The 24,920-nt window shown below is 42.1% G+C and overlaps 1 protein-coding gene across 5 annotated transcripts in view; it reads right to left on the minus strand.

The window, feature by feature from the left end:
• Window positions 1-24,920, minus strand: part of Efna5 (ephrin A5) — a 278,361-nt gene that overhangs the window by 92,696 nt on the left and 160,745 nt on the right. Inside the window, exon 1 of one of the 5 annotated variants that reach the window (XM_030249469.1) lies at window positions 19,541-19,563. The exons of the other annotated variants lie outside the window; for them this stretch is intronic. The gene's annotated coding sequence lies outside the window, so the exon portion shown is untranslated. Of the gene's footprint in view, window positions 1-19,540; window positions 19,564-24,920 lie in introns of those variants that run through there. 5 annotated transcript variants of the gene reach the window in all.

Below are 24,920 nucleotides of genomic sequence, written 5' to 3' on the forward strand. Positions count from 1 at the left end.
TTTTTTTTTTTTTTCATCTATCTTGAAGTTCACTAAAGATAAAAGCAGACAGCTTCTTACTGATTTGGCTTTGTATGCAACCACATGCCAAGGGAAGTATCTTCCCTGACTAAAACCAGGCGGTTTTCTCTAGATTTTTATTAGGGACCCTGTCTTGTCTTAATGTTAACTATAACTCACTAGAAAGACTGATAGCTTTAAGCCATTAAGCCCAAGGAACTGTGACTAGGAGAGACTCAATTCTCAAAACATAATGAATCTGAAAATACTCGAAGAGTGTTAGAGAGTTTTATGTCAATGGGACACAAGCTAGAGTCATCTGAGAGGAGGGTACCACATTTGAGAAAATACCTTCCTAAGGCTAGGCTTTAGGCAGGCTTCTAAGGCATTTTCTTAATTAGGGATTAATAGGGAGAACCTAGTCCATTGTGGGTAGTACCCGTTCTGGGATGCTGGACCTGTGTTGTATAAAAGGAAGCAGACTGAGCAAGCCAGGGGGAGCAAGCCAGTAAGCAGCACCCTCTGCATCAGACAGTTCCTGTCTCTAGCTTCTAGCTCAGTTTGAAATCCTGTCTTGGTTTCTCTCAGTGGGCTTTTTCCTTGCCAAGTTGCTTTTGGCCCTGTTCTTTCATCACAGAAATAGTAACCATAAGACAGAAATCCTAATACTCTACAGTTAGAGAAGGGAAGAAATGCGTCTCAAACCAAGACCCATTCCCCCAAGCTCCATGACGAGTTCTAATTCAAAATTATACTTTATAAACGAATAGACTTTATATAACTTTAACCATCCACGTAGTCAATAAGCCGCCAGCCATGGTTTAGATCTTGACTAAAGATTAAAAACTGGTGGCCTGTGAGCCAACAACCTCAGGTCCATTTATGTAAGTTCACCCCAGACATATTATCTTAACCAACACATTCCTTGTTTGAGACAAAAGTTCACTCTGTAGTTCCAGATGGCATGGAACTCACAGAGATCTATCTGCCTCTGTCAGTGATAGAGTTAAAGGCTTTGAACAACCGTGCCTGGCTCCAGCGTGCATGTGTGTGCATGTGTGCGTGGTGTTGTTGAAAGCAGATGACTATCTTTTTCTCCCCAAACTCAATTCATTTTACTTTTCTTGGCATCAAAAACTCTGTGTGGTCACTACAGTTGGAGCCTAGGTCCTCTGAACAGAGATTTTAGCGTCAGTTTTCCCAAGATGATCAGTGAATTCTTGAGGAGGAGACTTGGTCAACTGTTTCTTCCAGGGGTCATGGGTCAAAGTTGTAAGCCTTGGAGGTAGCCATTACACATGGTCTTGGTGAAGCTGTCTAGGGTAGTAGGCTACCCTTCTAGCTGATGTGTAGCAGTGGATTCCTGAGCATAGGCGCAGGACAGATTCCAGTGCCTCCAGGGTCAGGGATGTGGTACAACAGCCAAAGTGTGGAGCTAGCCAGCCCATCTTGTTCTCCCTGTAGTCTCTTCACAGAGGGACAATGGCAAGTTTAGCAAGGTATTCTTAGGAATTTCCTATAAAGTAGAACTTTCTCACTCGTCTTGAGAAATTAGAAGCTGGGGGAAGCACAGGCCCTGTGTATCTCTATGTGGAAATTACCCACCGTGTGGAAGAACAATTCCTCTTTGCATCATCTCCTCTAACCCAGCTTGTATACCAGAGTTGATTTTCTTACTTAGTGATTACTACATATATTGCCTTAGCCATGGGAGTGTTCAATTCTCAACAAAGAACCACAGTCTTTGTCACTTCTTGGGGTTTTCCATTAAATCAGTAACATTTCACAGATTGTCTTTCGCTTTAAGAAATAGTCATCAACACAGAGTAGCACAGAATAGAGTTTGCAAGAATTTCAGACAAGAATAAATTTCAATTTTTTTTTTAAGGTAAAAATTTCCCAGAGGACCAGAAACCTTGGTTGGGTTTTCTTCCAAGCACAGCTGATACATCACAGGGAGGGGCTGTCATGCAACCATGCATCTCTGCGTTGGCAGTGAGCAATAGTTCCATTGCATTCGCACATCTGTAGCATCCTGGTTGGCTTTAGCTTGTGGGGGAAACAGGACTCTACGCCATCAAGTAGGAAGAGGTCCAGCCAGTTGGTACCAAGTCCTGGCAAATACACGGGACACTGCCTAAACTTAAATCTACATGGGAACGCTAATTACGAACATTAGTCCACTGTGCTCCAGAATGATGCTGGCTGGCCTGCCAGAGGTAAGGTACAAGGGGTAGTAGCATGGCTATTCAATGCTAGTTCAACTGAAAGGACCAATAACAACTTATCTATCTAGGCAACTACCATTCAAGTGCTAATGTATTTATGAAAAATCACTATCTAAGAGAACAGTTTCTGTCTCATTAGATCATATTGGTGAAACCTGCTGTTACTTCTTCCTTCTACAAAGGTAGGACTGTGCCTTGTCCCATAAACTTCTTGGGAAATGGTTACTGATAAGTAGCATCCTCAAATTACAACCTGTGGGAATTATAACACCCTGTCTGATGAACAAACATGTCATAGGAGACAGTGAATACACTTTCCCATTGTAAATTACACAGTATGGGTGTTAATAATTCATTTGCCTTTGTGGATTAGCACTCACAGGCCTTACAAATTGGTGCTGGTGCAACCTCACTCCGCCCTTATGAGGTGGCTAATTGTTTCACGTGTTTCACACTTCTCAGCTATCAGTATCCCTGACCTTTAAGAGATACGTGTGAAACGGCAGATGGTTCATAGCCCTCAGTACTGTCCGATGACAATTTAGAAAAGGAAACCACATTAGAATTTTCACAGGGAATGGAGAACTAGGTGGACTTTCCAAGAAATTCAAGAGGAACAAAATGTCTCTGCTGTCCACTGACGATCTGGTGAAGATCCTGGGAGAAAAAAATGTCAAGAGATCCTAAGGCTGTCAGTGATGCGGTATTTTCAAAGTGGTTTAAAAAGCTATTTTTAATCTGCTGAATTGCTAAAATGAGAATGGAACCTTAAAAAAAAAGTATAATTTTAAGAGCTGATCAAGGACTGCATCAGCAATTCTATGACCTGGCCTATGACGTGCGCATCCTAACACAGATTTGTCTAGCATATCCACAATCTGATTAGAGATTTCTCAGGGGAGCTGACCCATTTATACCACCCCAAAAAGAGACACCCCCACCCCCACCCCTCAGAATTGCTCTTCTGGAGACTATACTCCTTTACAGTTGTAAAAAACGCACAGGGTGAGTGGTTTCTGGAGCGGAGGGATGCTTATAATTAATACTTTCCAGGTCCTTAAAAACATCGTCGAATGTCAAAAGTCTCTTACAGAAAGTGAATTTCAAACTGTGTTCATGTTTTTCACAGCCTGGTACCTTTTGAGATGGTACCGTTGGAAAAATCAATAAAACATGAGACGGAAGATGCCGGGGTGGCAGCAGAGCTCTGAAAGCAGCACACTGCAGCGCCAAGCAGAGCTCATAATACTTAGAATGGAACTATGTAAACCTTTAGAAGTCTGTATTTTCATAGCTCCCTCATGAAGCACAGAGCCAGCCCTGTCTCACTGATAAACAAAGCTATCAAGTGGCTTCTTTTGGGGGTTTCAAGACAGACCATTCTCTTCCTGCTGTTTCCCCCTTCTGGCTTAATTAACTATAAAGTAAATGGAAATGACCAGATCAACAAGAACATCAGAGTAGAATCTGAGGGCAAACACTTCGTTGCCTTTCAATCAAGGACAATCCCCAAAAAAGTTCAGGTTCAGGAGTGCGTGCTTCTAATTCCGTGGAGAAATACTTTCTATTTAGTCTCTGTATCTGCCTGCACGATATTTATTTTCAAACACACATCTGTATACAGGCACTATGTTATACTATATAACTATAACAGAGGTATATTATTTTCATGCTTGCTGTCCTGACTCCGGGAAATGATTTAGTTTACAAATAAGAACCAGACACAATGTAATTATTAGAATTTACAGTAAAAAAAACCAACAACATGCCAAAGGGGTAGGAGAGAGAGAGAGAATTTAATTAGTAAAGTACTTGCCTTGCAAGAAGGAGGACCCGAGTTTGATCCAAAGAACCCATTTAAAACTGTGAAGCCAAATGTCCTATGTGTATAATGCAAGCCCTGGGAGGTAGACAGAGGAGGGTCCCTGGGAATCGCTAGCCCGCCAGGCTAGCCTAATTTGTGAGCTCCAGGTCAGTGAGTGCTTTCATCTCAAAGGAAGAGAATGGTCGGTCTTTCTGGGATGACACACCAGGGTGTCCTTTGGCGCGTACATACACACACACACACACATTTAAGGCTTTTTTCTTCTAAAACAGATTAAGAACGTAAAATTCATTAGAAAAACTCTTACCCTTCTAGATGATAGTTGCCAGTGTGACTAAAGAAGGCCAGAGAAAAACATAGGCCATCAGGCTTCCCCATGAACTGCTCCAGAACGCACCCCATGTTAAACGCAACTTTAAAAGAATCTCTGCTAATTACGTGGATTGTATTTCAGCTATCTTTGGTGTATCAACTATCTTTTAGGAGATGCGCTTTACAAATATTTTCTTCCCCTGAGCTGTCCTACTTTCTTTGGGGTGGACCTAATGGAACTAGTCGAGCTACTGGTACAAGGTGTGTCCGGGATAACTTTCTGCCTGCACTGTTACCTTTGGGCTGGCTTGCATATGACTCATCTAGGCTATCATATATGAATGATATATTTTAAGTTCGATAAGACTATAGAGCTTTGGCCTGGAGAGATTGCTCTGTGGTTAAGAGCACTGGTTGCTCTTCCAGAGGACTTGGGTTCAATTCCCAGCACCCACATGGCAGCTCATGAATTTGTCTGTAACTCCAGTTGCAGGGGATCTGACACCCTGGCGCAGACGAAGCTGCAGGAGAGACACCAATGCATATACAATTAAAACAAATCTTAAAAAAATAAATACAGCAAATTTTTAAAAGTGTGGCGCTTTAAGTATAATGTAGTTTATTTGCTAAATTATGCAAACTGGCGTTCTTCTAAATCAAATACATACCTACTCTATGGAGAGTCCCCCCTGGTTCTAATGCTCACTTTAACAAGCCATCAATCAGAGGCTGATATTTAGAGGTAGCATAACTGATTAGGAGCAGTGGGATTTCTGGCCATTTTTAGTGATAACCACTAAAACACAGGAGCAGCTTTTCAAAGCCCTTGGAAGGAAAAAGCCTGACAAAAGCCTCCGACAGTTCCATAATGCTGTGACAGAAATACCAGTCATCGCGTCACACCTAATAATCCACATGTGCCTCATTACACAGCTGTTTGTGTTACACCCTGTTGCTGCAGAAGCTCCCAGCTTCTGCTCCTGATCCAGCAATTACTATGCACACCAAGCACAAGTGGCCATCATCTACAGAGCCTAGGAGGCATGCAAGAGATGTGCAGGCTGAAAGACCTCCGCGGAAACCCCCTCAGCATTATTCAGGAGTGCTTATTTGCTAGCTCAAACTCATCACTAACAAAGAGCCTATTTCCCAAAGGTTTGCGCTGTGTAATTAGCAGCAACAAACACTGCCCCAAATCAGGTCAACCTGTGGGATTAGTTACAAAGGTTTTGTAAATTTCAGAAGATATCTACACAGATGTCAGGAAAACACACACACACACACACACACACACACACACACACAAACACCCAGCATAATGGATGCAGCCACAGCCATTAAGTAGTTTTGGATTTGTGAGACTCAGACAACCAATATATCTTATGGGGGAAGTCGTAAAAGTCAGATAGGAAAAAATCTAAAGCATGAAAGTTGCAAACTTCCAGACAGCGTGTAAAAAATGCGGGAAAGTGGCAGGGGCAGAGGAAGAAACACAGGGACTGCAGCTCATCAGCCTTGATAAATAAGACAGGGTCACCTGAGTTTACTTCTGGGAACCAACAGAAGTCCCTTAGTAGCTAATTATTTTGTAGAAGGACCGAGTTTCTGCATGCCCCTATTTACTGCTGTCTTTAGATCGGTCATACTTCATTAGTCTGCTTCTGAAAATGAAACTTTCATTTTATTTATGGAAGTTTTCAGGCTTCTCTAAGGCTGCTCAAAAATAAATAAATAGATAGATAAGTAAATAAATAAAAAGTAAAAATTAAGCAATGCTAACCTTCGTTTGCATCAGGAAAAGAGACTCAGACCCAGAGAGGGGCAAATACTTGACAGTGCTGCAAACTGATTAAAAGGCTCAAGTTCAAGAAAGGAATTTTAATTTGGATTAAAAGAATAATTTACAAGTGATTGGGTCCAGGATGATATTACAGGTTAACATTAAAGGCAGTGATCTCTTCTTGACAAATCGGTCTAGTTTGCTTAGATGTGTTTATCGTTGATAAACAACACTGTTTAATTCTCGTGGTAGTCACTGGGTTTTTTTAAAAGCAGGTTGGCAATTTTCAATATAGAAGTCAAAATAGTGTCTTGGTTGCCAATAAAAATAATTAATAAAACACCTCTAGCCCACGGGTCCATATGTAAGCAAGTGAATGGACTATAATTGCCCTTCCTTCTACATCTGGTGCTAATTAAAATCTGATCCGAATAATAATTGCACAGTACCCAGGCTACCCTTAACTCTTCATGTCGGGTTTCAATTGTTTGACACAAAAGCACTGACCTTAATAAATGAAAACACATTAAAAAATGTAAATCATAGCTCTAATTTTTCCAGGTCAACAAGTGATTTACTGTTGCTATGGGTTTTGGGGTTACACAAGACACCAAAGTTTTCTAGTGAGTTCTGACTGCCACTCTGGAACAGGGAAATCCCTGGGACTTTCATTCAGAGGCATCGCTCCATGGGCTACAAATACAAAACCAAATATTCCTTGCCCACAAAGCCGTAAGTGAAATGAGAGAATGTGGCACTTCCTAACTGACTCGTGTGGATGGATGTACCAGGCGTGTTGTTAATGATGCAGGCTCTCTAGGTTTCTGCAGGATCCTGAGCAGAAGGGTCACGTGACTCTCCTAATCCACAGAGGCTGACTGGCAGGCACCCACTGCACAGTCCACATTCTAACTTTATCACATGCTATTAAAGTAAGGGGGAAATAATGCATAGCTAGGTATTTTGTAAACAAGGAAAAGGGTATAGGATTTCCACCATGAAATACTTGTAATTTCTGAAAAGCTAACACAATAATACTTTGATATAACCATACACACTAATGCTTGAAAGGGTTTTTGTTTTTTTCTCCATAAACCAGTGCTTCTAGGACCATTCAGAATTGTTTTTATTTACTCAACATTTACTGTTTCTATTTAAAATCAAATTCCATGGCATTTTGTAAAATACTACATCTTGCCTCATGAATGGATTCAAGACAGAGACAAGGAATACTATCAGCTATAACATACAACAACAACAAAAAGTTCCACTTTGTAAAAACGGAACACACAAAGCTCTTGTAAGAATCCTCGCAGGCACTGCTGACATCAAGAGTAATGGCACAGGGCGGGGTTGGTCCTACAAGAAGTGGTAGATGTTCCGTGTCTCAGTTAAATGTCAATGCCTGACTCCCTCTGATAAGTGAGCTAAGGGCAACTGCAACATTCAAAGACAGCATCTTAGACAGCTCAGAAGAGGCCATAAGGTAGGCAGAACCATTACAGTGAGAAGGCAGGCTGGGAAGGTGAGCTGAGACAAATGACAGGGACCCAACAGAAAGAGGCGCTGCATACCACACCCCAGGAACCTCCTGGACTTCATTACAGCAGGGAGCAAGCTGTTTTCTTTCACAGACTTTCACTTTCATAACGCTCTGCTTAAGAGCACAGGACTAAAAAACCATGGATTGAACCTTCTGAAACGGTGAGCGTACGAAAATAATGCCTCCCTTGAAGTGCGCTAAGTCACAGCTATGTAAGAGTTAACAAATATAGATGACCTCTGTTACTGCATCATTCTAAGCCTGAGAAAAATTCACGCCTTTCTCATAATAGATACATAAGTTATAAAAAGAATATGCCTTTATATTATATTACCATTATTATCTATTATTATTGTTGTTATTATTATTACTTAAATTATGTAAACATACTTACAAAGTGAAAGTTTATTCTTGGCTAGTCCTCTGCCCAGAAAATGTTGAAATTTAGGAGAAAGGGGGTGAGTCTCTTGTAGAGCTAGGAGATGCTAATGGGGACACCCTCACTCTGGATCTTTGAAACCTACTTTCAGAAAAGCCCTAGAGCTTTTGGAAACAAATAAAGCCTGCAACTACTGATTTGTGGCCTTGGTAGCTGCCAGAGGCTCTGAACAGCAATCAGGATTTCCTATGGGCCTTGTCATGACATCATTTGGGCAATGTAGCCTGTGGTGGCAGAAATGAAGCTGGTATTTACACAAGGTATTAAAGCAGGGCCATCTCATGACAGACTAGAGATGACAAAATGTCAGCCACAGTCTTAGAACAGATTATGGTACCCTTTTGTAGCCTCTTCCCATTTTGTCTAATATCTGATATAGCCATATAGTTATGTATATATGTGTACACACACACACACACACACACACACACACACACACCACTAACAGAAGAGTAAATTGAAAAGAACACCATGGCAGAGTGTATTTCACGCACTGCCGCCAATGTTTCATATCTCATGAACCTCAGGAAAACAATTCATAGAACTAATTAGTTTACAGTGTTTAAGCAGCTTGTTCTTCATTTTTAATCTTCTTTATGTAATACTGTGAACAAAGCCATATTATCTTCTGATTTTTTTTGTACAGTTTAACAAATATAATCTCCCTTTTCTTCCCAGAGATTACTTCATTTAGACATCAAACTACGTTGTTGTTGTCCCCCAGGCCCCCAGGGAGAAAGGATAGAAGTAAATTGACATCTATTCGCCCAAGTCTCAATGGTCTACCAGATCCACCCAGCCCCTAATCCTCTTTCGTTGTCATGGAATCCACCTGGCTTAATTTATATTTACAGGTTTTTTTTTTTTTCAGTTTTGCCACACAGCATGCAGGTTTTCCCCCAAACTGTCCACATCTCCCTGAATCCTAGCTATAAGTCACACCTTGACTGCTGTCTTCTTTTCAGATTCTGTAGAATAGGACACTCTTGCCTGACACACAATGTTAAGTTCGTTGAGAACACAGCCCTGATAAATCTCCACTCAGGTCTGAGAGCACAATTTAAGAGAACCATAGCAAAGTCCAAGTGAACAGACATGGATACAGGTCCTTACAGATTAGAGGGAAAGGCCAGGAAGAAAACCAAACAGGACGTTTAACATTTTTTTCATCTATGACTCTTAAGACATAATTAATGATCCTTTATTTTACTTTCATATTCTGGATGGGCGCTTAACTGCTAAACCATCGTAACGCTGAGAGACATGGTTTTGCCATATCAAAACTTTAAAGGTCTATTGCACTCAATTATGCACATGTGTATGGGTATGTGCACAAGAATACTGGAACCCAGGGATGCCAGAGGGGTCAGATCCCTCTGGAGGTGGAGTTCCAGGTTCTTGTGAGTCATTTGATGTGTGCTGGGTACTGACTCGGGTCCTCTGTAAGAGCAGTGTGTAATGTTAACAGCTTAGCCATCTCTTTATCCCACATATTAACATTTAGACAACTAAAATCCAAGTCTCCTTAAAGCTAGTGTTGGAATGTGCTGTCCATACACAAAACTACTCACAACCATCAAGAATTTGAGGCCATTACCCCCAAGAGGAACCTCTTTCTGGTGGCCAGCAACCCTGCCTCAAGACTTTCACTTATATGTTTGAATCCACACTATTAAAGAAATTTTATAGTCTTGGTAAAACACAGAACTCAACGCAGATCTTTTCATTTTGCTTGCTTGAAAACTGTTGGCAGTCCCATAGCAGTGCTGCCTTAAAGTTCGCTATGTCCTTAATTGTCAAACAGACGCATAGTAACTCCAAATTACTTAGAAACAGGTAACATGCTGCAACGGCTGAGCACGCTTAGGATCTTTATCACGGTATGAAAGCCCTCTCTGCATTCCCTAGGTTTATGGTTGCTGGTCTTCAGAGAATTTTTGTTGTCACCTACAGTGAGGGAGGACACACGGCTCTCCGAAGCTTTGCTTCTCACACATGGAACCAGCAGAAGAAGAAAGCTATCCGGCCATAAGGCAAAGGCAAGTCCTTACTGCAAATCATGAGTGGATCCAATTCAGAACTCATGTGGAAATTTTAAACAGATTCATGACAACATTGCTTAGTGCATAGTTACTGAAATGAGGGGCAAGGCTCTTGAGAGGTCTAAGTTTAAGACGGACAAGCCAACAACAGCAACGACATCTGCTCCTAAGAGCTTCCTCTAAGAGAGATCACTGGGCATCCCAGGCTGGCCACATCTCAGCTCAGGCCAATTAATTAAATGAGATGCTAGGAAGAATGGCAAGAGGTGGACCTGTCACCCAGGGAGGCTAAGCAAGGCGCCAGCGAGAGCTGAGCTGCTGAGACAGTCTCATGACTTTTCTTTGGCATCCTCATTCAGAGAGGAGGGATGTTTGCAAGCAGGTATGGTGAGAGCTCAAGGGAAGAGTGTACACCAAAGGAAATGCATCTGGAAAATAAAAATATCAAGGAGAATCAGAAGTGGAAACACAGTGGGTGAGAAAAACTAAAGAAAAGTAAGGAAACTTCAGAAGAAACTGGCTAAGATAGAATTAAAAATCAAAATAAACAAAAAAAAAAAAGAAAAATGAAAAAAGAAACAATCTAGAACCAAAAAATTACAGAAAAATCTGAAAGGGAAGTTTAAATCTCTAATTTCGTTTTCTTCCCTGCTTTGATTCAAATTCCTTTTCTACACTGCAGTTCGCTCTGCACTGTATGACCCAATTTTAGATCCACTTCCACTTACAGCGGTCCCAGGGTGGAAATAATGGGGAGTTGGGGGGGTGTAAGAAAAGAAAAAGTTCCTTCTTAGCTATGAAGAATGCAAAATACGTTAAAATGCAAATTCAGTGTAAAAAAGAAAGCAAGACAGACTACACACACTTCTCAGCAGTGAATTCTCAGGCAGAGCTGGAAGCCAGCAAGTAACCCCCTGAGGTGCACCAGCATAATGTTTTAAGTTTGCTGGATGACAGACAAACAGCCAGCCCCGTTACTACTCAATGAATCGCCCCCCCCCCCCCTTTTCTTCCAGGGCAGAAAATGTTTTTGGTAGAATTGGTACAGGCGAAGGAGTGAATTGATGTTAGCTTTTTGTATAGGGACAAGAATAATCGTGACCCTACCTGCTTCCCATGGATTATGTTTAGAAGGTACAGACACTCACTCACTCTGTTTTTAGACTATAGGGGACCGTTCGGAACCAGGTCTCACATCATAGGCTCACTTATTTTAAAAGTCAGGCTTAGTAAGGAAGTAAAAGTCAGAGATGGCGAAAGAGAAGATAAAGAGGAAGAAAGAGGAGGAAGATGAAGAGGAAGAAAAGGAGGAAAACGAAAAGAGGAGGAAAAAGAAGAGGAGGAAAAAGAAGAGGAGGAGGAGGGGGAGAAGAAGAAGAAGAAGGAGGAGGAGGAGGAGGAAGGAAGAAGAAGAAGGAGGAGAAGGAGGAGGAAGGAAGGAAGAAGGAAAGAAGGAAGGAAGGAAGGAAGGAAGAAAGAAGGAAAGAAAGAAAGAAAGAAAGAAAGAAAGAAAGAAAGAAAGAAAGAAAGAAAGAAAGAAAGAAAGAAAGAAAGAAAACAATAATAATATAATAATGATGTTGGGTTGGGTTGTGAGTAAGCAAATCTGTTTCAGATGGGCTCTCAACCTGTTGAGCCCTTCCCCTGAACACAAAGTCATTCTTCGGATTTCCCATTTAAGTTACATCTTAGTGTGCTTGTTTCTAACAGGGAAGAGCAAATGATTTGTTTTCTAGTGAATCCCACCACCTGGACACGGAAATGAGGCAGACCTATTTAGATGCCCTTAAACTTATTTCATCTTTAAAGCGCGACACACCAATGCAACATTCGGAGATAAGATGCCTTTCTACTTAGACCAGACAAGAAATGAGGGTCTCAAAAGCAAAATGGTATAGAATAAAATAAATTATTACATGATTCCCTATTGGTACATCTTAGCTCACATCAAATTGTAGTCATCTGATAGATGTGCAATCACAAACAAGGGGGGGAAACCAACTGTATGGCTCCTGACTATTTATATATAAAAGACTATCAAGGCCAGATTCCCACCAAACACACACACACACACACACACACACACACACACACACACACACACACATTGGTTCTGCCAAATTCAACCCGATATGTTCTCAATCCTACTTATGCAAGATGCTCCCTTCCCCTAAGTATTAGGACCGATGAGGGACCTTCCGAACCTGTCAGAAAAAAGGCACATGCTTACAGAAGGACTAGATAATAGTTAAAAAAACCACACAGCTGAGCAGTGAAATGTTGCTTGAGTCATATAGATTCTGCAACTACATAGGAAAAAAGAAAAAAAAAAAAAAACTGTGACAGGCTGTGCAGTATAGGGGACTTCTAGAACTAAGCCACAGTTACCTTCCTCTCCTTTTGGGCTTACAAGGTATGTCTGCTTACTGAGTAGTTAGTTGTTGGTTGGATTGTAGACTGAATGAAAGTGCTTTGCTCCCTGGATGAAACTGAGTATTGTTTTACAAAGAGGATTGTGTTAATGTGAAAAGAATATTGGAAATTATATTGAAATAGCTTTTAGCATCAATAGTCATATGCAGGCCATTGCCCACCATACTATCATCCAGTCCTAGAAATCCTGGGCCTGTCGGTTATTGTAGTATAAACTATCTTACCTTAGCTAATATATGTATACCATGGCAGGGAGGACCTCGGAGAAATATATCTGAAGATGGCCTTATATTGAGGGTCTCAATGTATTTAAACGGACTCTTCTTCCCCCTCTGCTGAGACTATCCCAACTTTCTACCACCAGAAGATGACATGACCTTACTGCATCTATGTTAGCATCTAAGACTCAGCTCAGTCACATCTCTGTTTCAAACTACTGGCAAACTTCTGTGACACCAAGGCAAAGAGCACACTCCTTAGCATAAGACAAGTCCCATTGGGACTGCCTTTGGCCGTCTAGCCCTCATTCCTGCCACCAGAACCCGGACTAAGCCAGACGCAGCTCTTACTCACGAAGACGCTCTCCATTCTCTCTTCTCCCTGGTGAACGCCTAATCAACTCCTGGCAAAATTCACTTCCTCTGTGAGCTCTTCATCCCTGCTCTCCTCCTGAGACACCTCACACATCCTATTACAATACCCTGTTCCTCAAAAATGGATTCTTGTCTGTCGTCTCCCAGTGGGCAGTGAGTTGCTCCAGGCAGGGTCTGATTTCCTTTTGTTTCCTCCAGAGTGACAGGCAGTTAGAAGTTGCAGAAATAATAAATGAGGGGAGGGAGGGAAGGATGCATGTATGGCTGTGTTCATTCTGCTATTAGGCCGAGGACAGGAATAGAGTAGATTGTGTATATAGTAGATGGGGATAAAGCAAAGATTTCAATGGTATGGTAGTGTCAGATTATGAAGGCTGAGATTTCTTCATCTGACCCAAAAGTTGACAGTGAATCACTGTACTGATTTGAGCAGAGGAAATGATGGAAATTTTGTTCATCCTCATGGCACCTTTGGCCCTGAATGACGACTACTTTCATGCCAATTTTATTCCCTCTTTGACTGGAAAATTCCTTGAAAACAGGAGTCATGTCTTAACAATAGATGTGTCCCCTTTAGCAACAAGCATAGAGTTTGTAAACAGGAGCTGACTAATGTTTGATAAACTTGATTTTATAAACACTAGTCCCTCTGTTATGGCTGGAGAGAAAGCTATGCAGACCACTGAATTACAAGGCAACATCAGGTAGGGAACGGACCTAGAAGAGGTGGTGCCTTTTAACTCAGAAAACGGGAGATTCTAGAGTCAGAGAGCCCCAGGAGAAGCTTTCTCAGTCCTCTTCTCTGTTAAAGTCTTGAGATTAGCATCCTCAGGGAACACAGATTCTTGGTTGCAGATCTATTTTCTCCTGTGGAGTATGTGAGTTTATGCAGGGCCACAGACCAGCAATGAGCCAGTCAAGAAACACACACAGCAACAAAGCAATAGCTGATTACCTACAAAGTTTATCCATTTTTTTGGTTGATTTTGTTGTTGTTGTTTATTAGTGATTCATCTGCTCGCTCTTTTTATGTTTATAAATAATAATCTATTTTAATTCATTATCTGGTTTTACATTAACTTTTCCCACTTAATCCCCCAAATCAAATATAGTGGAGAAGATGAGAGAATTTGTCTGTTCTGTTGGTTTTGGTTCCCAGACACCTCTCTGGTTACTCTAGACCACACGGAACGTTTTAGAGCCATGGATATCAACACGGAATGCTATAGACCTCTAACTTCTTTGAATCTTAAGTCAAAACCAGAGCTTTATTCGATGAAAATATGTGCATAAAAAAAGCATTAAGAGTGAAAACTGACAATCCTTTAAAGGTGAATGCCCAAAACCTGAACATGAGGAACTGTAAAATATAGGACTCAAAAATCTATATAATATATTATTAATTTAACCGCCACCATTATTACTGACACTTTCAATATGCCATCTAATCTATACCCAACTCAGCTATCAGATCAGATAAAATTTATATAAAACTTTTATATTAATTATTTATATGTGTATATATAAATATTATATATTTTATATATTATACATTATATTACACATTACAGATTATATATCACATATAAATATTTAATTTATATAAAGCACATATTTAAATCTCTTTTACTATTACCGGGAGGCACACTATTGTAGCATAAGCATAGAGTTTGTTATTGTGCTGGACTGACTCCTGAGCATCATGTAGTTGATTTGACACCCTCTGCCCACCCATAGTCTAGCTACACTGTTTAATCCTTTCCTCACAACATCGCCCCTTTTTCTTATCATTTCTTTATAAAAAAAAAAAAAGTAGAAGAGGAGGAGGATGAGGATGGGGAGGAGGCAAAGAAGGAAACCAAACAAAATAAGCAAATGTCCACTGCAAGGATTATGCAGTATAGCTTCCAAGGCAGCTCTGGAAGGTCCAGCTCCAGTTTCCTGCTTAGCCTATCGCCCTAGACTTCTTGCCTATAGTTCTCCATAACCGTAGAATACTCTGGAAATTCCTGATTGGGCAATACATGGTGGACATGTCAGGGAGGGCCTAGAAGAAATCTCTAATGATTATGTCTTATGTTGACGACCTCTTTGATCTATTTAAATGAGTCTCCGTCCCACTTTGCTGAGAATATTCTGACAATCCACCTTCAGGACTGCTGACCAGCTCTGATTCAGTAGGACAACCTTAGCCAGGCAGTCTTGAATATCCTGTGGATCTAAGGCATACAACTCAAAGAGCTCAGCTTTCCAGGGTCCATCAGCCATAGCCGACAGACAAGACTCTGCTGTCCATGGTAGCTTTAGATGATGCCTGTGCTTTCAGGATAGGTCAGCAATGAATGCTAGAGTCTAGTGGCCCTTGACATCCATTTGTAGATACTAAGCATGCTTTATGTAACTTGTGTGCACGATGTCTATTCTCACTACAGTCAGAAAAGTTGGCAAGCAGTGTGTAGCAAACATATTCTGTCTCCTGGCCATATTGTGTTCCAATTAAACAATACTCTATCTCCATGAACTGTAATACACTTATCATCTCAAAGGGAGTCAAGCATTTCTTGAACCTCCATCCCGCAGCACTTAGATCTGCTCCTGCCAGAGCACAGCTACAATGTTCACCTCATCTTCCAGGAAAGAAAGGTCACAACTGCCTCTGTTCCTAAGCCCATTAGACATGGGAGGTCCCTTTAGAGGCTGAGCCAGAGGACTCACCAGTGACCTGTATCTGTCACAACATAGCTGAAGATGCTGACGTGGGTTAAAATAGAACAAAACATCCGTGTGTGTGGTCACCACAAAAAGTTTGGAGCAGAATCACATCTGGGTTGTTTGTTTAATTATTTATTTGTTTGTTTTTGTTAGGTACCATTCAGGGGTGGGGCGAAGAGGTGCAAACTAAGTCTTGTTGCCCAAACCCTAATCCTAGGTTATCTTGACCATCCTGACATACATGGAACCCTGCAGAGATGCTCTTTATCCTGCATCTAAAAAGAAAAGGAGGTTTCACTAACTCTTTCACAGGATAATTTGGAAAAGGAATTTCTGGCTCTATAGCCGGATACATTTATTCATTTGAGCCACATATAGATACAAAATGATTTATGAATTAGAGCATGCAGGTTCTCAGGATTCAACTATAAAATATTGAGGACTTTTGGCTTTGTTGTCATCAGTGACGAGACACATTGCTGCTTTTCCGTGGTTTACCTAAACTGTTGGTAAGGGTCCTGGTTAGAGAGTAAGTCCTTATCTTTGGGAAATGGCAAACTGTGAAATGGTTCGTGCCTCAGAAAAGCAGAACTCTTCTGAGTTCCAGCACTTTCTAATGGAACAGCTTCAGTTTCTGTCATGTTCCTTCTTTGTGACTAAGGGGAGGTTGACATCCTTCTGGCTTTTTAGGTATCATCACAAAGTCTGTAAGTGAAAGTCACCCTCTGTGGGGTGGAGCCAGATAACTGAAAATTAGAAGGCGTCCCATTGTTGACCCTTTTATAGCCTGAGTTTTGAAAAAAATGTGTAAAATTACATTTATTTATTTGTGTGTGTGTGTGTGTGTGTGTGTGTGTGTGTGTGTGTGTGTGTACTCTCGTATGCACCTACATGCAGCATACCTGTGGAGATCAGAGGAAAGTTTCAGAAATCAGTTCTCTCTATTGTTCACTATATGGGTCTCAGAGACCAAGTTCAGGTCATCAGGTTTGGAAGGAAGCAAGTGGCTTTGCCTATTGAGCCATCTCGCTGACTCTATATCTTGAGTTTTGTACTCAAGTACATCAAACACACACGTGCACGCGCACACACACACACACACATTCTCTCTCTCTGTATTTGTGTGTGTGTATGTGTATGTATATGTGTGTGTCTTAAAGAATACAAGGAAGGAAGGAAGGAAGGAAGGAAGGAAGGAAGGAAGGAAGGAAGGAAGGAAGGAGGAAGGAAGGAAGGAAGGAAGGAAGGCAGGCAGGCAGGCAAGCAGCAGGCAGCTAACAGCAGGCAGCAGGAGGCAGGCAGGCACGCAGACAGACCCACATTCATGGTTGACTCTGTACGAACACGTGAAAGACTGTACCTAAAGTGTTTCACAGCAGACTCACGTACCACCCTTCTGCTGTGATTGTTGTTCAGCCCCAATGATCCTTACCCCTACACAATTACAAAAGTTAGAGACTTTCGAAAACTAATGTGCTTTCAAAGAAAAGCATATTATTTCCCCTAAGGTATTCTTGAGGAATCGTCAACACTTGAAGTAAATACATATTATCTCATTTATCTGTTGCGACCAACTCCCTCTCTTCAATGGGACTCAAGAAGCTTTGGAAAGTATTTTATTGCATCCTTCACAGAAAGGCAGCAGTTCACAATACTCTCAGAACAAAATAAGTCTGAGGTAGGCAGGCCCTCAATTTCACTCTCAAAGAAAATTACCCTATAGGTCTATTCTTGTGATAGACACATATCACAAGATATATTCTTTTAAGAGGACAGGGAAAAAGAAGGTTTAAAAAAAATAAAGTACTCTGAAGCCACCAACCAGGTAGAGAAGTAAATACCTCCTATTGTCTTTTAATGCCTCCCTGCAATAATTACTTTTATTTGTTCATTTTCTAGAGCCCACACAATAGTTTTGTCTTTATCTTTTACAACCAAATACTTTTCAGTAAACAAGAGATAAAAAGAGCAACAGAACCTTTGTTCTCCCTCCCTCCCTCCAGCCAAGCAACCCTGAAGGCCCATTTTTATCTCTAGAGCTGTTATCTGAAGTGAATTACTGATAAGAAAAATTAAAGCCCCAGACTAAATCAGTGAGGTAATTGCGGAGTGTTGCGCATGCCCTGTCTCTATTTGTGGGCTGGTCCGAGAGAGTCCTTACATTCTTACCAAGTAGCTTGTTTAGGCAAAGAAAGCTGCCTAACCAGCTCAGAGGCCTAAATTACTTCTCCCAGGAGAAAAACCAAGTAAATAACAACACTTGGAAAACCAAAAGCATATATGAAACTGCAAACTCAATCGTAGGAGAATATTAAGCTCCACTTTTAAGAAGCCTTCACAGGTAGATGTCCTGGCTCCAGTGACTAACCTCACAGACTTTCCGAGGCCCTCCTTTTGCTCCTTACCTTGGCCAAAACTGACTCCTGGCTTCCAGCTGTTGATGGTAATGCACACTCGCCAAGAGTCATCCTAAGTGCTCTACATGTTCTCAAGCATTTGATATTCAATCAACCCTCTCTGTGCTACATGATTGTCTTAAGGTTTTCCTGCTATGAACAGACACCATGACCAAGGCAAGTCTTATAAATGACATTTAATTGGGGCTGGCTTACAGGTTCAGAGGTTCAGTCCAGTATCATCAAGTATCATCAAGGTAGGCGCAGGGTAGCATCCAAGCAGGCATGGTGCAGGAGGAGCTGAGAGTTCTACATCTTCATCTGAAGGCTGCTAGCAGGATACTGACACCCAGGCAGCTAGGACTACGGTATTAAAGCTCACTCCTGCAGTGACACACCTACTCCACGAAGGGCACACCTCCAAATAGTGCCACTCCCTGGGCCAAGCATATACAATCCATCACAATGATTTTGTACATTTTTGCAGACAAAGGTAAACAATATGTACACCAGCCTACACTGCTAGTTAGCGTTGGCCAGATAGTCTGACTCAAGAATCTACTTTCTATAACAGGTTCCCATGAGCACAAGTCTTCTGATACAACCAGCCATCTCTGGTCACCCCAATAACAGGCTATCCTTACATCACAGATTTAGGCAATAATCAGTCATGAATTCCTATCCTATTAATATTAATCATTTTTAATAAAGTATATGTCAACCCCCCTACCCAATATGGGAAATCTTCTCGAAACGGCTTGATTTCTCCTTGTGACCAAAGAATTAAAAACACATTTCTGGTCACCTCTGATGTCGGGTACTTCTAATACCTGTAGCTACTGGAATTAAATGGCTTTAATAGGTCTAGTGTTGGCTAGCCTGTTGGATCAAGTTAACCCAGAGCAAATACCAGGAGCATAGGGCAGGAGGCAAGTGATTTGTGTCAAAGAAAAGAGGAGAGCCTTGTCCATGCCTTCAAAAAGCACTGACCAGTCAGTACCTGTTCTCAATCTCTCCCTCTAAGCTCAACCCTACTCCCTGCCCTGCCCTCAACCACCAAAGAGAAAAACCTCTGCTCAGCTGGTTTTTGTCATGGATGAGACCAGAAGCATTGGTTCACACCAACTCTCTGAGAGTCCATGTCTTAATTACTCTGTTTTAGGCTCCAACTTCCACAAGTACCTGACAACATCTAGGGAGGAGAGTGCTGAAGGAGGAACCCAGCCAGCCGACTCACCACAAAGTGCCAGCTGGGTAGAACTCCCAGTTCGCCTCAAGCAAGGCCACAATCCCTCTTGCTGAAATAAGGTAGTTATTGGTCAGTGCAAAGCCGACACTGCAAGTGCTTGGCTTCCAGGAGCATGTCATTTCTCATTCAACTGGGAAAACAGTCCTAGGAAAGCTAACATCTTTGGCAATGCTCACCGCTCTCCTACTGACCAAGTCTCCCACTACCCAAAGTACAGATCCATGGATTCAGAACCAGCTTGCAAAGCTGCTTCCATTTATGAGCACAGACCCCGGTTAATACTGTTTAGGTGAAAGTGGTATATGTAGTCTCTTATGATGTCATAAACAAAGCACTGGCCTCAACAAGGGACCAACCTGTAGTAGTAACGCCTTTTATGGCAGAATTGTTGGCATTCGCAAAGGCAAATGAAACCACCCACCCACATGTCCTAACTCATTTACAGGGCAAGTTCACTTTGAGCTGAGAGCAGAGTCAGAAGAGGAGGAGGAGGGCCAGAGCCTGTGGCAGGGGAGGCATTTCATGTTAGGATGCCTGTATAAGATCCCTCCATTTGCTAACCATGCCGAGAATGTAACAAGACCCTCACATATTATTTGAGAAAAATAAGAGTCTGAAAATGATATTTTGCCTAGACATAAAGGATTTAAAAGGTTCCTTGAACCGTAGAGCCTTTGAAATGCAATGGAATCTGAATAAATGGGAACTTATGCAGGGAGCAAAAGCACAGAAATTGTGTGCAATTGGTGTCTCGTGGACCGCCCAAGGAAGCATGGTGAGAACCTCTGCCATTCACACCAGCTGAGTGGGCCTCCGCAGGACCCATTATGTAAGGTTGGAGACACAGCACAATATGAAAATGCCTTTAATGACACTAAATTATAGGGCTTCCCCCTTCCTTCCTGGTGTCTCCCTCCCCAATTTGTCATAATGCTTTTTTGTTTGCTTATTAGTATTATTCCACAGAAACTCAAAAGTCTTTCATTATTACATGACTTTGACCATTCATAGTTATATGGTTCAGCAATAATTAAATGCAAAGCGGAGGGCATTTGACTTGTAGGTGACATTATCAAAATGACACTTCCTAGTTTGTATGTGGGCATTTATTTCATTGTTACTGGGACAGGAGAAAACACTAAATAAAAACTAACCCAATGGAAATTAATTCACTTCACAAATTATATGAGCCACACACATCCTACCAATACTCTACAGAAACAGGAAGTGTCCATCACATGCTAATTTCATGTGTGCTGAGAGTCTGATATCTGGCTATCTCACAGTCTTGAGTCATCCTGCCCTCGTGGGCAGCTCAAAGATGACGTGGAAATAGTGTCACAAAGGGGGACCGTGCATTGGATAGATCACCCTTGCCTCTGTGATGCCTCACCTAAAAAGCTCCGCACAGTGACACCACGTACATACAAAGCCATCTAAATTCTTGCAGCACTGCACAAGCAACCTGGCCATAAAGCCAGGTCTGTACTTCAGAGCTCTTACCGTTGCTGCAGAAGGGCCTACTCCCGAATTGCGATAGCAAGGTCTTTCAATGCTGCAGGTTTGCAAAGGAGTGAAGTGGGTTGCAGTAAATCTGCAGTAGGCAGACTACATGTAATTACCCTGCAAATTACCTGTTCATAGAGTTCCCAGGGTTATGCGGTCCATAATTATATGATGTCTTCATGAAATACTAGGGAGGCCTCGTTGGTGACCCAGGATACAATTCAGAAACACAGCAGCTAGAGGAACTGCTAAGCACCTCCTTCCCATAGGGAGCATACACAGATACCTGCTTTGCTGCCTGCTCTGGTTTTAATGTCAAAAGGAAACATGAGGCACAAAGATTTGTCATTCTCATTTAAATCACACACACGGGAGTGTGTGCATGTGTGCACGCCCGCGCGAGCGCGCGCGCGCACATGCACACACACACACACACACACACACACACACACACACACACACACACACACACACACGCACGCACGCACACACTCTCCCTTCAGAAGCAAAGTTACCTTTCACAACTGCAGGGACAAACTTTTATTCCTTTTGGACTCCAATAACAGTAGGTCACATTCAACTAGTCTGAAGGAACCTGCTCTACCAGCCAACAGCTGGAACCCAGCAACTGCTGTTAATCTACGTTAATTGCTTATTACTCTAAATCAGTTCTTGTTTGTGCTTTTGTTCCTCAAAGTAATTTCTCCCACATACACACTACCAAGAATGGTTCTGCAGGCTGTGGCTGAAGACTTCTTGTGCTTCAACCCTAGGGCTGTTACTGCTTTGTTATGAAACAAAAACACACTAGCTTGAAAAAAAACACCAAGTTATTGAGGATGCCCAGGGATAGAACACAGGTGCGCAGGGATGCAGGCATTAGCCACTGTCTAAGTAAGAACAAGACTTCCTCTGATGTTTTAATTAGAGCCTCGGTTAGTATGGCGCCGGTTTCCCTAAACAATTCTTCCCCTCTTTGCTTTAGGGAGGGATTTTCCCTCCACCACTTTATTGCACTAGTGAATAAATGAGATTTCAGGGTTCCAGGGAGAGAGAGAGAGAAAAAAAAATTACCAATATAAATGCATCAGGTGCAAATTACAAAGGTAAATAGGCCCCTGGAGACCAGAAGCTAGCAACATCAACTTGAATATCTGAGAGAGGCCACTGAGGGACAGCTCCCGGGGTCGTGGTCCTGGCTTAGTGTAGACCAGATAATTTAAACCTGCAGCCTCCAGAAGGAGTCCACAGCCCCAGCCAGTTGTTAGTGCCTCGCCACAAACAACATTCTAAGCCTTCGAGACGGGCTAGCGTCTCCTCCCCCCGCCCCCTGTTTAATTATCTCAGATGCCACACTTGGGCATTGTCTCTCAAAGCCGATCCTTCATCCTGGGAGACACACTCCTGTATAATCTCCATCTATAGGTTGATCACTAGTAATTATTTGTTTCCCAAGACTGTGTTTATAATCCACAATAAGGCAAAACTCACACAAATGTATCAACAACGGCTGTGATCAGTAGGGCATGAAGGTTGGTTTGGTTTTTTTTTGTTTTTTTTGTTTTAATCTCCCTTACAATTTAAGCTTTATCCCCTGAAGAATGTTTGCAGCTTTTTATCCTTTCCCACCGCTCTTTATGGTAAGTTCTTCTTGCCCTCTAATAATTTTGCTCATGGAAGTCAAATCCCCTTGTATGGTTCATAGAGTAGGGACCTCATCGCCACTTCTTACAGTGCCACACTGTTTCACACTAAATGATGACTTGAATTCAGTTGCTTTGGATGAGAAGACCCAGCTTTCCCATTGGCACAACCCTGTTTGATCTGGCATTTTGCTCGTGTGTTAGTTGTCCCATCTCTTTCCTTCTTACAATTGTGCTTTAAAAGGACACCTGTCTGCCTCATCTGTTTCTATTATTCATGCTATGGAAGTGCACAGTCCTTAAGAATTAGACAGCTCTGCCTTGACTCGAGCAGGAGACACTGCGGCTCACACTTGAGCAGCGCACGTATGTTCAAGTATGACAAAGGGGCATACACGCTTTGCCTTAAATCTCCCTTATTCTGTTTCTTCAAATAGCAAGGTGCTGGAAACTCACACCTCCAGTTCCCAGCTCGGGGGCTGCATCTTCAGGCTATGGCTTCATTTTAATGCCTTTGCTTTGTAGAACACAGCAGGCCAGGGAAGGAGTTACTGAAGGCATAGCATAATCTCACACATGAGGACAACTTCAATAACAAATGTTCCAGTGCCATTTTGTAAAGGATGAAACCCTTATTAAAAACTCTTCGTATAGGCTTTATATAGGATAACCTTAATTATAGTGTAACTCAACTCTATGACTTGGGAAATGCGTCTTGTAAAGTATTCTATTTTGCTTTCAGGATACCTTTTACCATCTGTACAATATTAAGCCTTGAATCAATAAAATGCAGCTCTTATTTGTACATTAAGCTTCATGTTCTATTTGTGTTATAATTACTACGTGGTCTGCGGGTGATCTACAGCTCTACATGAATGATGCTAAATCCCAGGTGATTGGAAGTTCCAGCGCTACACTTAGAAAATCTCCTCCTCAGTGCCAACCGCTCAAATTCCCCATCAGCATGGTTGTTCCCAAAGACTATCGTTCTCATTCAGGTTTCCTGATGTTAGTCCCTTAGAAGGTATTCCTGTTGGCTGTGGCTAGGAGGACTGTAAGTGTGACAGTATGCAGAGCCACATGTCCTGGTTGAAGCTAGCTTGGGCCACATAGTAAAACCCACCTGGGAGCAAGAGTATGGGAAGTCCATTCATTTATACCGGATTTGCTGCGAGCTCCTTGTCCCCCTCCCCTTACTGGGTGTTGAGACTATAGGCATTCACCACACTGCTCAGTGGTGGAGCCGATGTGGAGCTGAGAGGATCTCATGCAGGCCGGAACGGCCACATCCAGGGCTGATTTCAACTCCTTAGCATCCCTTCTTTAGAGTACTTGCCTCGTACACACAAACCCCTGCATTTGATCACGAGAACACTGAACAGAACAACAGAACATGAGGAAGACAAACGTAGTCAAGTGTGGCAGTGCCGCATGCCTGTCAGCACTCGGGAAGCAGAGGCAGGTGGATCTCGGAGTTTGTGCCCAGCCTAGTCTACATTGTGAGGCTCAGAAGAGCTATGCCTACACAGAGAAACCCTTTCTCAAACAAACAGGCAAGCAGACAGACAGACAAAGCAGAAACATAGCTATGCACTGTATGCTGCGTTTTGTCACTGACATAGCAAACTATCCTCACTTTACTGAATCTCCAGCGAATTTCAAGATTTGAATTAAGACGGTCAAGTTTTGTGTGTGCACGGAGGAGATGCGAGAAAATGTCCTTCTGAGCTACACTGTGAGACCCTGTTCTTGTAAAAAGGTGGTGAAGAGTTGAGGCTACAACTCAGTAGTATAGTAGTTGCTTTGTAAATGCAATGCCTTCAGCTCCATCCACAGTACTGAAAACAAACAGGCCATACAATCAAAATAATAATATACGGTCCTATACAATAAAAAGCAAAGGCTAGCTTTTAAGCAAACTTAAGCTTTTTTTGCTTAAAATAAAAATAATGTAGCCACAACCTAATCCTAAAGAAGTCCCTACTCTCCATGACAAGAAAGAAAGAAAGAAACAAACAAACAAACAAACAACCCTCAACAGGAATGCCCCAGCTGATGGGGTCGTAAGATGGAACCTGAGAATTTCCAGTGTAAGTCAGTTAATCACATCAACCTAGGTGTTCCTCCACCCAGCACGGGACTCACCCAACTGAGGGCTCCTCCCAGTTTGCCATCTAGTTCTGGTAGTCAAGCATCCTGGCAACCCATTCCCTCCTCCC

This window comes from Mus musculus, chromosome 17, assembly GCF_000001635.26.
Source record: "Mus musculus strain C57BL/6J chromosome 17, GRCm38.p6 C57BL/6J".
NCBI classification, from domain to species: domain Eukaryota; kingdom Metazoa; phylum Chordata; class Mammalia; order Rodentia; family Muridae; genus Mus; species Mus musculus.